This window comes from Salvelinus fontinalis, chromosome 20 (assembly GCF_029448725.1).
Source record: "Salvelinus fontinalis isolate EN_2023a chromosome 20, ASM2944872v1, whole genome shotgun sequence".
NCBI classification, from domain to species: domain Eukaryota; kingdom Metazoa; phylum Chordata; class Actinopteri; order Salmoniformes; family Salmonidae; genus Salvelinus; species Salvelinus fontinalis.
The window spans coordinates 28995029-29004243 of NC_074684.1; positions in this window are offsets into that span (position 1 = coordinate 28995029).

Genomic DNA, 9215 nt, shown 5'->3' on the forward strand with positions numbered 1-9215 from the left:
CCTACAAATTACCTGGACTAACCTGTACACCCGCACATTGACTCTGTACCGGTATCACCTGTATATAGCCTCGTTTTTGTTATGTCATTTTATGGTGTTCCTTTTTATAATTTTTTAAAACTTTAGTTTATTTAGTAAATATTTTCTTAACTCTATTTCTTGAACTGCATTGTTGGTTAAGGTGCTTGTAACTAAGCCCTTCACAGTAAGGTCACATGCGCCAAATTCAACAGGTGTAGACAAGTACAATTTGATTTGATTTGAAATAAAGGTTTAATTAAATCAATAACAATTCAACTTTGCATTCAGTTATTCGCCGGCTGTGCATTGTCTCAGAGTATAGAAATTACAGAGTATTTTTAATCCATGCTAACATCCAGACACAAAGGTCTCTACACATTCATACATTAATTTATCCATAGATAGCTGATGTTAACATGCATTCATGATATGAAGGGTTAATGCTTCTGTTATTAGAATCAATGGCTTAATTGTCCTTAGTATTATTCTAGTACATAGGCTAACTCAGAGACTTTGCCACAGAAATGGAATTATCAATATTGACATGTACATCTCCCATGATTTGGCTCAATTGAGGTCACATGAATAACTTGCACCAACCTCCAGGTTACTTGCTGTATTCAAATACATTAGGAATCATTGAATGTTTCAAATATGAACAGCAGATGGCAGCCAAGTCCAAAGTTGTTTGGCTGGATCTGGCTTTTTCTGTCTCTGAGTTGCTCAGGGCTAGTGTTGATGTCAATCAAGGCAGGTCGGTGAGCAGAGCAGTTTTGTCAAGGACAACCATCATACTTAAAGAAAGGCCCCCAGACGTCACATAATACACACCGACCCGGCTTGATTGACATGAATACGCACAAGTCTTTTTCCTCAGGCATCATTTCAATCCCATGATGTTCACTGCCTCGACTAATATTAATTCCTTAAAATATTGAGGCATGAAAGCGATGCATAACGTATAAGTTAGTAAGATAACATAGATAAGAGTCTAGGGTTTTAAGTTCAGATTGGTTTAGAATGACCTCATATCCAGGGCTCAGGCCCTCTCATCTGATGATTATTAAATGAACTGAAATGGGCTGCCTGTTGCATTCCCTCCTGCCTGCGTGTCTGTGCACTCTCCACAGAAATAGCACTTGTGATGAGAATGGTTGCAGGGCAGGCAAATGCCAGGGACTACTTCTCAAGCCACTGAGCGAGTTAGGAACCCTTCTCACTCTCTGTGAGCCACTTGTCTTTCGTCACTGCAGACTGGAGTCCTCTCATCTCTCACCCCCACAAGGTCTGTTCAAGTGCCTCTCCACGTGACACAACAAATCAGCTCTCGCCTCGATCCTCTGAGAATGGTATTCCTATGTACTGTATCTTGTCAAAGTGTTTGTACAAGGTTTGCCCAGGCTTCCACTCTCATCTGGAGATGGTTATGGTAAATACTGCATAGCTAGGGCTCCCAAACAGGAACAGACTATTGTGCTCAGGTTGTTTACCATTTTTGGATAGTGTTTGCAGTCAACGTTGCATTATGACATTAAAAATGAAAGATCACATCGAGCAGTAAGACAAGATACTGTAGGTGCATCGTTGGATCACTTTGATGAGATTGTGTTACTGAGCGGCATACATTTTTCCGTGCTCCCACATTTTTAAAAGCAGTTGAACTGACAGACAGTTGATGCGGCAAGGTTGATGCAGCAAAACATTTGTGTACCTCACAAAAAAACTAAATGCCTATGCAACATATGCTGCAAAAATGTTTACCCATCTACAGACGTGCCCTTGAACTGCTGTAACATCTGTGTGAAGGAGACACATGAAAAAAAGATGAATAGCTAGAAGCATGTTGATTTCATACCGTCTGACCATGAAAAAACACTTGATTGACAGCTGCATCCAGTTTTGTCAGGTGGGACCTGAGGGAGAACTGGAGAAGAGGATGTCGGGGAAAACTGTACAGGCTGTTCTGTTGTCGAACCAAGTAGAACGCAGAAAGGTCAGATGGGGAGCTCGGTAGATGCCGGTTATGGAGTTTGACGTAATGGCAAACCTGTTCTGTCAACCTGCCTACTAAATAATCTAAACTGAAGTTTGAAGAAGTAGTCTATTTCCATGTTTTATGGATATAGACTAGATCAGGGATGGGCAACTTTGATGAGGGTGCGGGCCACAAAAAATCGTAACTCATCATGAGGGGCTTCAGTGGCAAGCCACACCCCACACCAAGCCACAAATGAAGGAGAAATAGACAGGAGATACAGTGTGGAGAAAGGACAGTAGGGCCGGGATTCAATCCCATGCAGGCAGGGGGAAATACAATAGGATATGTTCCGGAGGCCACTGCCTTAACGGCTCAACCAAGCCTGGGCATCATGATCCTGCCTTACATTAACCTAAGGTACACACATGATCCTATGGTTGTCTGATGCTCCTATGTTGTAGTTCAGTGTATGGGTGGATTATGTGCTGTCTGTGTATTGTGAGGGTAATATTATATTTGGTCAAATGAACTAGGTTATTTTAGCTCTTCATCATATTATGCTCTTACAACATAGAGTTGATGAGTGCATGTATGTAGATGTGGTAACAGTGTTTGCAATTAAATCATGAATTAGTCGTACGTCCTACTACTGAGTGTGAATAAAAAATACAACCTTATGCCACCCCCCAAAAAGTAATGTACATTGGAATCAATCTGTCTGTGTGTGTGACACTGAGAGGCTCATTTGACAGTGGGTGCTTTTGATGAATAGTGATACATAACACTGGCTCAGGTCACAGCCACGTATAAGCCTATCAAAAGCAGCAAGGCACTTAGGAAATAGTGCCTCCAACTTAATCAAGCCTGTTGCTAAGCTACATCTTTCCAGACTAATTTGATGTCTTTCCCAGACTCCCTAATCAATCTAATTGTGATCTTTCATCTCTTTCTTTTATTTACTTCTTTGATTTTCCCCTCTGGTCATTGAGAACCAGAGGCCTCATTTCGCACATGAAGAGACGAACAATGTGTTTATCGCTTGAAATGGCTTAACCCCCGCCATAATGCCTTGATAGTTTAAACCAGAGTTTCTCTAACTTGGTCCTGCCCCCACTGGGTGTACTTTTGGTGTTTTGCCCTAGCACTGCACAGCTGATTCAAATAACCAACTCATCATCAAGCTTTCATTATTTGATTCAGCTGTGTGTAGTGCTGGGCAAAAGCCAAAACGTACACCCAGGGGGGGTAGAACCGAGTTATGTTAATTCAAGCTTGAGCATGTCCGCTGCCAGTTCGGAAGTCTTTAGAAAGGCTTACATAAGTGCCAGTAAAAATAAAACGCTATATTTAATATTGCACAGACCTTAACACAATACTGAGCAACCTTTTCAAGAGGTGCAGCCCTCTTGGCATAATGGTTAAGATGTTGGCTTGACAGTTGCTGGACAGAGGTTTGAGTCCGATTTGGGGGTAATATTATTTTCAGCTAACCAGACGGCACAATTTTTGTATTTTTTTTACGGATAGCCAGGGACACACTACAACACTCAGACATAATTTACAAACAAAGCATTTGTGTTTCGTTAGTCTGCATGATTACCAGTAGGGATGAACAGGGATAATCTCTTGATTATTGCGTGAGTTGAACCATTTTCTGTCCTGCTAAGCATTCAAAATGTAATGAGTACTTTTGGGTGTCAGGGAAAATGTATGGAGTAAAAAGTACATCATTTTCTTCAGGAATGTAGTGAAGTAAAAGTAAAAGTTGTCAAAAATATAAACAGTTAAGTAAAGTACAGACACCCCCGAAAAATACTTTAAAGGAGTTTTACTTAAGTACTTTACACCACTGCTCCCAAGTCATCCTATAATAATGTGGCCACAGCAACTCGAGGGAGGCCCAGTTACTCAGAAAAGCTTAACCCCGCTCTCTTGCCTCCTCTTCAATCAAGCAGTTTTTCCTCGCTCACCTAGAACCTAACACTTCAATATCGACTAAATATGTATCATTTAATTTGTAAAATGTATTACCTTTTATACAGTATGTGGCATAAACACATCCAGTCACAATGTTTTATTCTGATTAGGCTTTTTCAAAAATGTCCAGTAGGCATGCGCATAAAATATCCCAGAAATATTCCATAAGCACAAAAAGCTAATTTCTCTCAAATTTTGTGGACAAATATGTTACCATCCCTGTTAGTGAGCATTTTTCCTTTGCCAAGATAATCCATCCACCTGACAGGTGGCATATTAAGAAGCTGATTAAAAAGCATGATAATTACACAGGTACACCTTGTGCTGGGGACAATAAAAGGCCACTCTAAAATGTGCTGTTTTGTCACACAACACAATGCCAAGTCCAATTGTCCTGAAAGAACTAGGTGTTTCAACACACACTTCATTTCTAATGGATCAATGCCTTCAAGAATGATTATAGCCTGTGGTGTTTACTGTATAAGATTAAAAACAGGGAATTCAACTAGCTTGCTCTTTCTGTTTATACCATATGTTGTGTTAAGTCTGTTTCCTAAGAAGTCTGTGCTGGCCTTTTCAATTTCACAGCATTGTCGAAAATGTCTGTCCAATGTCCTTTGCACAAAAACATCCTCATTAAATTACATCTGTGTCACGCCCTGACCATAGAGAGCCCTTGGGGTTCTCTGTGGTGCAAATGGTTGGAGTGTGACTAGGGGGTGTTCTAGTCTAACATTTCTATGTTGGTGTGAGTATGGTTCCCAATTGGAGGCAGCTGATTATCGTTGCCTCTAATTGGGGATCATACTTAGTGTGGTCCTTTTCCCACCTGCGTTTGTGGGATATTGTTTTGTTTTGGTTTAGTGCTATGTGCGCTACGAACTGCACGTTAGTTTATTCTTTGTTGTTTTTTGAAGGTTCACTTTAATAAATATGTGGAACTCTATTCACGCTGCGTCTTGGTCCGCTCATTATGTATACGACGAACGTGACAATCTGCATATTGTCAAAAGTACATTCACAATGTCTACATCGCTGAATGCAAATCCCACCCAGTCTTTAAATCCACACAGCTCATGTTGAGCTAAAGTGTCTCTGCAGAGAAACCAATGCACCATATATCTCACTCTCCTTATTGACAGTTTGAATTTGAACAACATTGTACAATAGAACCAAGTCCTCATGAATTCTTTAGAATATTGCATCAACCCCACACTGAGCCTAAAGCATTACACAACTACATTTTATCTGTATAGAAAATGATCTGTAAAGCAGTGGGTGGGTTTCACGGAAAACAACGGGTCTGATCTCATAAGGTACCGATCTACAATTTCATATAAGAATGCATAGGTGCATTTCTGAGGTCCATCTTCAATCATGGCTAATATTTTTGGGTGAGACAACTGTTCCAAACTTTTCCCTAGGAAGGTATGTAAATGAAAGAATATGTCTTTGATGGCAAGGCCACTGTACTGTACCTTTCAGCCTACATGCATTTTGCCCAATCTCCGATTCCACTATGCTAAACTGTTATTTTATGGCATGGTCCTGCATGTGTGTTGTTGAAAGTCTGGCAAATGGATCTTCAAACATATCAAATATCTCTGTTGACTGAATTCTGAAATACCATTTTGAGCTGATCCCTCAGGTTGTTGAGTAATCCCTGGTACTGCTGCACCCCTGCCACAATGTTGTTAATGCTTCTCTGAAAAACATAAGAACAACATAGGGAGAATTTAACATTAATCAGAGACTGCTGGATCATGCAGATCATGCAAAAACATTAAAGGGAGGATGACTTGTGATGATGATATACGGTGCATTCGGAAAGTATTCAGACCTTTTGACTTTTTCATTGCAGCCTTATTCTAAAATTGATACATTTTTCCTAGAAATCTGCACACAATACCCCCTAATGACAAAACCGTTTTTGGGAAATGTTTGCAAATGTATTAAAAATAAAAAACAGGAATACCTTATTTACATAAGTATTCAGACCCTTTGCTATGAGACTTGGAATTGAGCTCAGGTGCATCCTGTTTCCATTGATCATCCTTGAGAGGTTTCTACAACTTGATTGGAGTCCACCTGTGGTAAATTAAATTGATTGGACATGATTTAGAAAGGCACACACCTGTCTATATAAGATCCCACAGTTGACAGTGCATGTCAGAGTAGAAACCAAGCCATGAGGTCGAAGGAATTGTCCGTAGAGCTCCGAATCAGGATTGTGTCGAGGCACAGATCTGGTGAAGGGTACCAAAACATTTCTGCAGCATTGAAGGTCCCCAAGAACACGGTGCCCTCCATCATTCTTAAAGTTTGGAACCACCAACACTCTCACTAGAGCTGGCCGCCCGGCCAAACTGAGCAATCGGGGGAGAAGAGCCTTGGTCAGGGAACCTGATTGTCCCTCTGAGAGAGCTCCAGAGTTCCCCTGTGGAGATAGGAGGACCTTCCAGAAGAACAACCATCTCTGCAGCACTCCACCAATCAGGCCTTTATGGTAGAGTAGCCAGACGGAAGCCACTCCTCAGCAAAAGGCACGTGAGTTTACCAAAAGGCACCTAAAGGACTCAGACCATGAGAAATAAAATTCTCTGGTTTGATGAAACCAAGATTGAACTCTTTGGCCTGAAATGTGAAATGTCAAGGGGTCTGAATACTTTCTGGATACGCTGTATTTGGGCACAGCTCTTGGCCAATACGGTCCTGTACTTCTGTACTCCTGTCACATTCAAAAAAATCTTTCATACATCCATTTTGTGACTCTACACAGATACATAACTGCGACAGGAGGTGTATTTCTCTTGCTGTCTACACAAAAGCAGCTGCATGTCTGGCCATAATTCTGTCCTCCGAGTCCTGGCTTATGCTGCTCGCCTATGAAATCAAGAGTACAACGTTTTAGGCTACACCTTGGTGTCTGTGTGTGTATTGTGCCGGTATAGTCAAAATAGCAATTACACGACGTGCAATCTAACTGGTTTATCCACAAAGTCACTTGGTAACGTTACCAACTTTGGGACCTCGGGTTGGAAGGAGGGGAAGCAGAGCTGCTGGAGGTAGGCCCAGAGGAAAGTGGCAATGATTCTGCTGGAACGATTAGATCCTGTGGTCTGATGGGTTAGGGTTCTCATATCTAAAGCCAGCGTATGTGACTTGTTTCAGGAAACTAGGCATATGTCATGCGTATCTACTTCACAGGAGAGGCATTTGAACTTAAATATAATGCGTTTTTGGCAGAGATGCTTTCTGGAACATGTGAACTTTAATGTGCCTTAATAACAAAAGTGTAAATAGGAATAAAATTGTTAAATTACGAGCCCAGTTGGTTTAGCCACAGAAAAAGACAGGAAAAAGACACACCTTCCCGCTAGCCAAGATTGGCTGAGATAATGGATGGGCTGGACATGCAGAGAGATGAGTTCAGAATGGTGTGCCATGTAGCATGCTTCTGTCTATAACATGAGCTGCTCAGAATGTGTAGTTAATCCTTTCTAGTGCAGCTCTTTTGAAAGATAACATGAAGAACTGCAAAATTGTTTCTAACGCTCTCCACTGTCTGTAGGACCGAGTTTGAAAATCAGTGGAATGTCCGGTGGAAGAAGAGTATTATAGCTAAGGTGTTTTATTGCAAATATGCGAAAGCAATCAAAAAAAGAACACACAGAAAGCTGTATAAAACAACTGTCTCTGGATTACATCTTGAAACTGACCATGGCATCCGTGACAGAGAGGGAGAATCGTTCATCCATGTATATGGGTAAGAGAATCTAGCTAGCTACATTTTCTTATATTATACATTTCTAATTTTGTCAGAAAGTCATTTTCATTGCAAGTTAAAGCGTGCTGTTAGCTAGCTAACATTAGCTGGCTGGATTGCAAGCTAACATTACGCGTATGATCTATGTAGTAATTGTAATAGTATCTCAGAGCCATTTGCATTGCTAGTTATAGCCTAATATTAGCTAGCTAACTAACATTGAACCTAGTCATGCAGGGTAATAACGTTATGAGTTGGGATTATGGTTCATTGTTTAGTTAGCTAGCTGTCTAAACAAAAGACTCCACTATGCAAGTAATCATTTCACTGTACCGTTTACACCTTCTGTATCTTGTGCATGTGACAAACAAACTTGGATTTTATTTGATATAGTGTGTGTTTAACAGAGACGGTAATGTGAACAACAGCATGACCTGCACCAAAGTCAAATGAGGATATAAAGAGCGGCCAATGAGACAGTGTCCAAATTCTAATATTCTGCGGTAGAATGCTCATCTTTTATTTTGTCACACTCACAACCACAAGCTATTTTCTGTAATTAGCTTGCCTTTAACTTGATCTTGTTGTGAGTTTCTTTTCCTGTAATAATTAATACAAATTAGCTATGTGATATTTGGAGTTACAAACTTATCAACTTTCAAAGCAGAATTACTTTTCCATTGTTCCTCAACTGTAGTGTATGGTATACAATTTCCTAGTTCTCTACTTAATCCTAAGTAAAAAACACAATTTAACATTTTACTACATAAGACCGAATCGAGCCTGTCGGTCAAATTTTGGCAAACCTTGTAGAATCAAAATTCCCCAAATGTTTCGGTGCTTTGCCAACACACGCCGTTCTCCAAATTCCCAAAATGTTGAGGGGTTCTGGTTGCATGTGGTCGCATGTTGTTCTCGGCTAACAACGGAAAAAAAAAACTTGGTCATGGTGATCCCCGGTTGTCCTTCTGTCCATACATCTTGGCGGCAAGGAGGTGCTGAAAGTGGGTTGGCTTGATATGGTACCAGAAAGAGTTGTAGACTAGATGAGTTACTCTTCAGTGCAGCCATCAATGCCACATACAACACGAAAATCAGCACTATGACTACGAGTACTATTTATGTCGCTCAATAAAGATTTAAGTGTCAGAGCCACAGATACATACCAGATCACACAGTGCTAACTAGCTAGCTACCTTTATTCAGTTGTAGTACCCCATTAAACTTGAACTAATTCCCTCACTGATGCAAAATACAGGTGAAAAGACCGAAATGTTTGATGTGACAACAGATTTTCTTTTCCCCCAATGCAGTTAAGCCAAAACCATGCCCCGTTACTCAGAGGGATGTTCTACTAGACTCCCATTGGCTAGCTAGCGTTGTCTCACTCACAGTGTCACGCCCTGACCGTAGAGAGCTTTTTATGTCTCTATTTTGGCTTGGTCAGGGTGTGATTTGGGTGGGCATTCTATG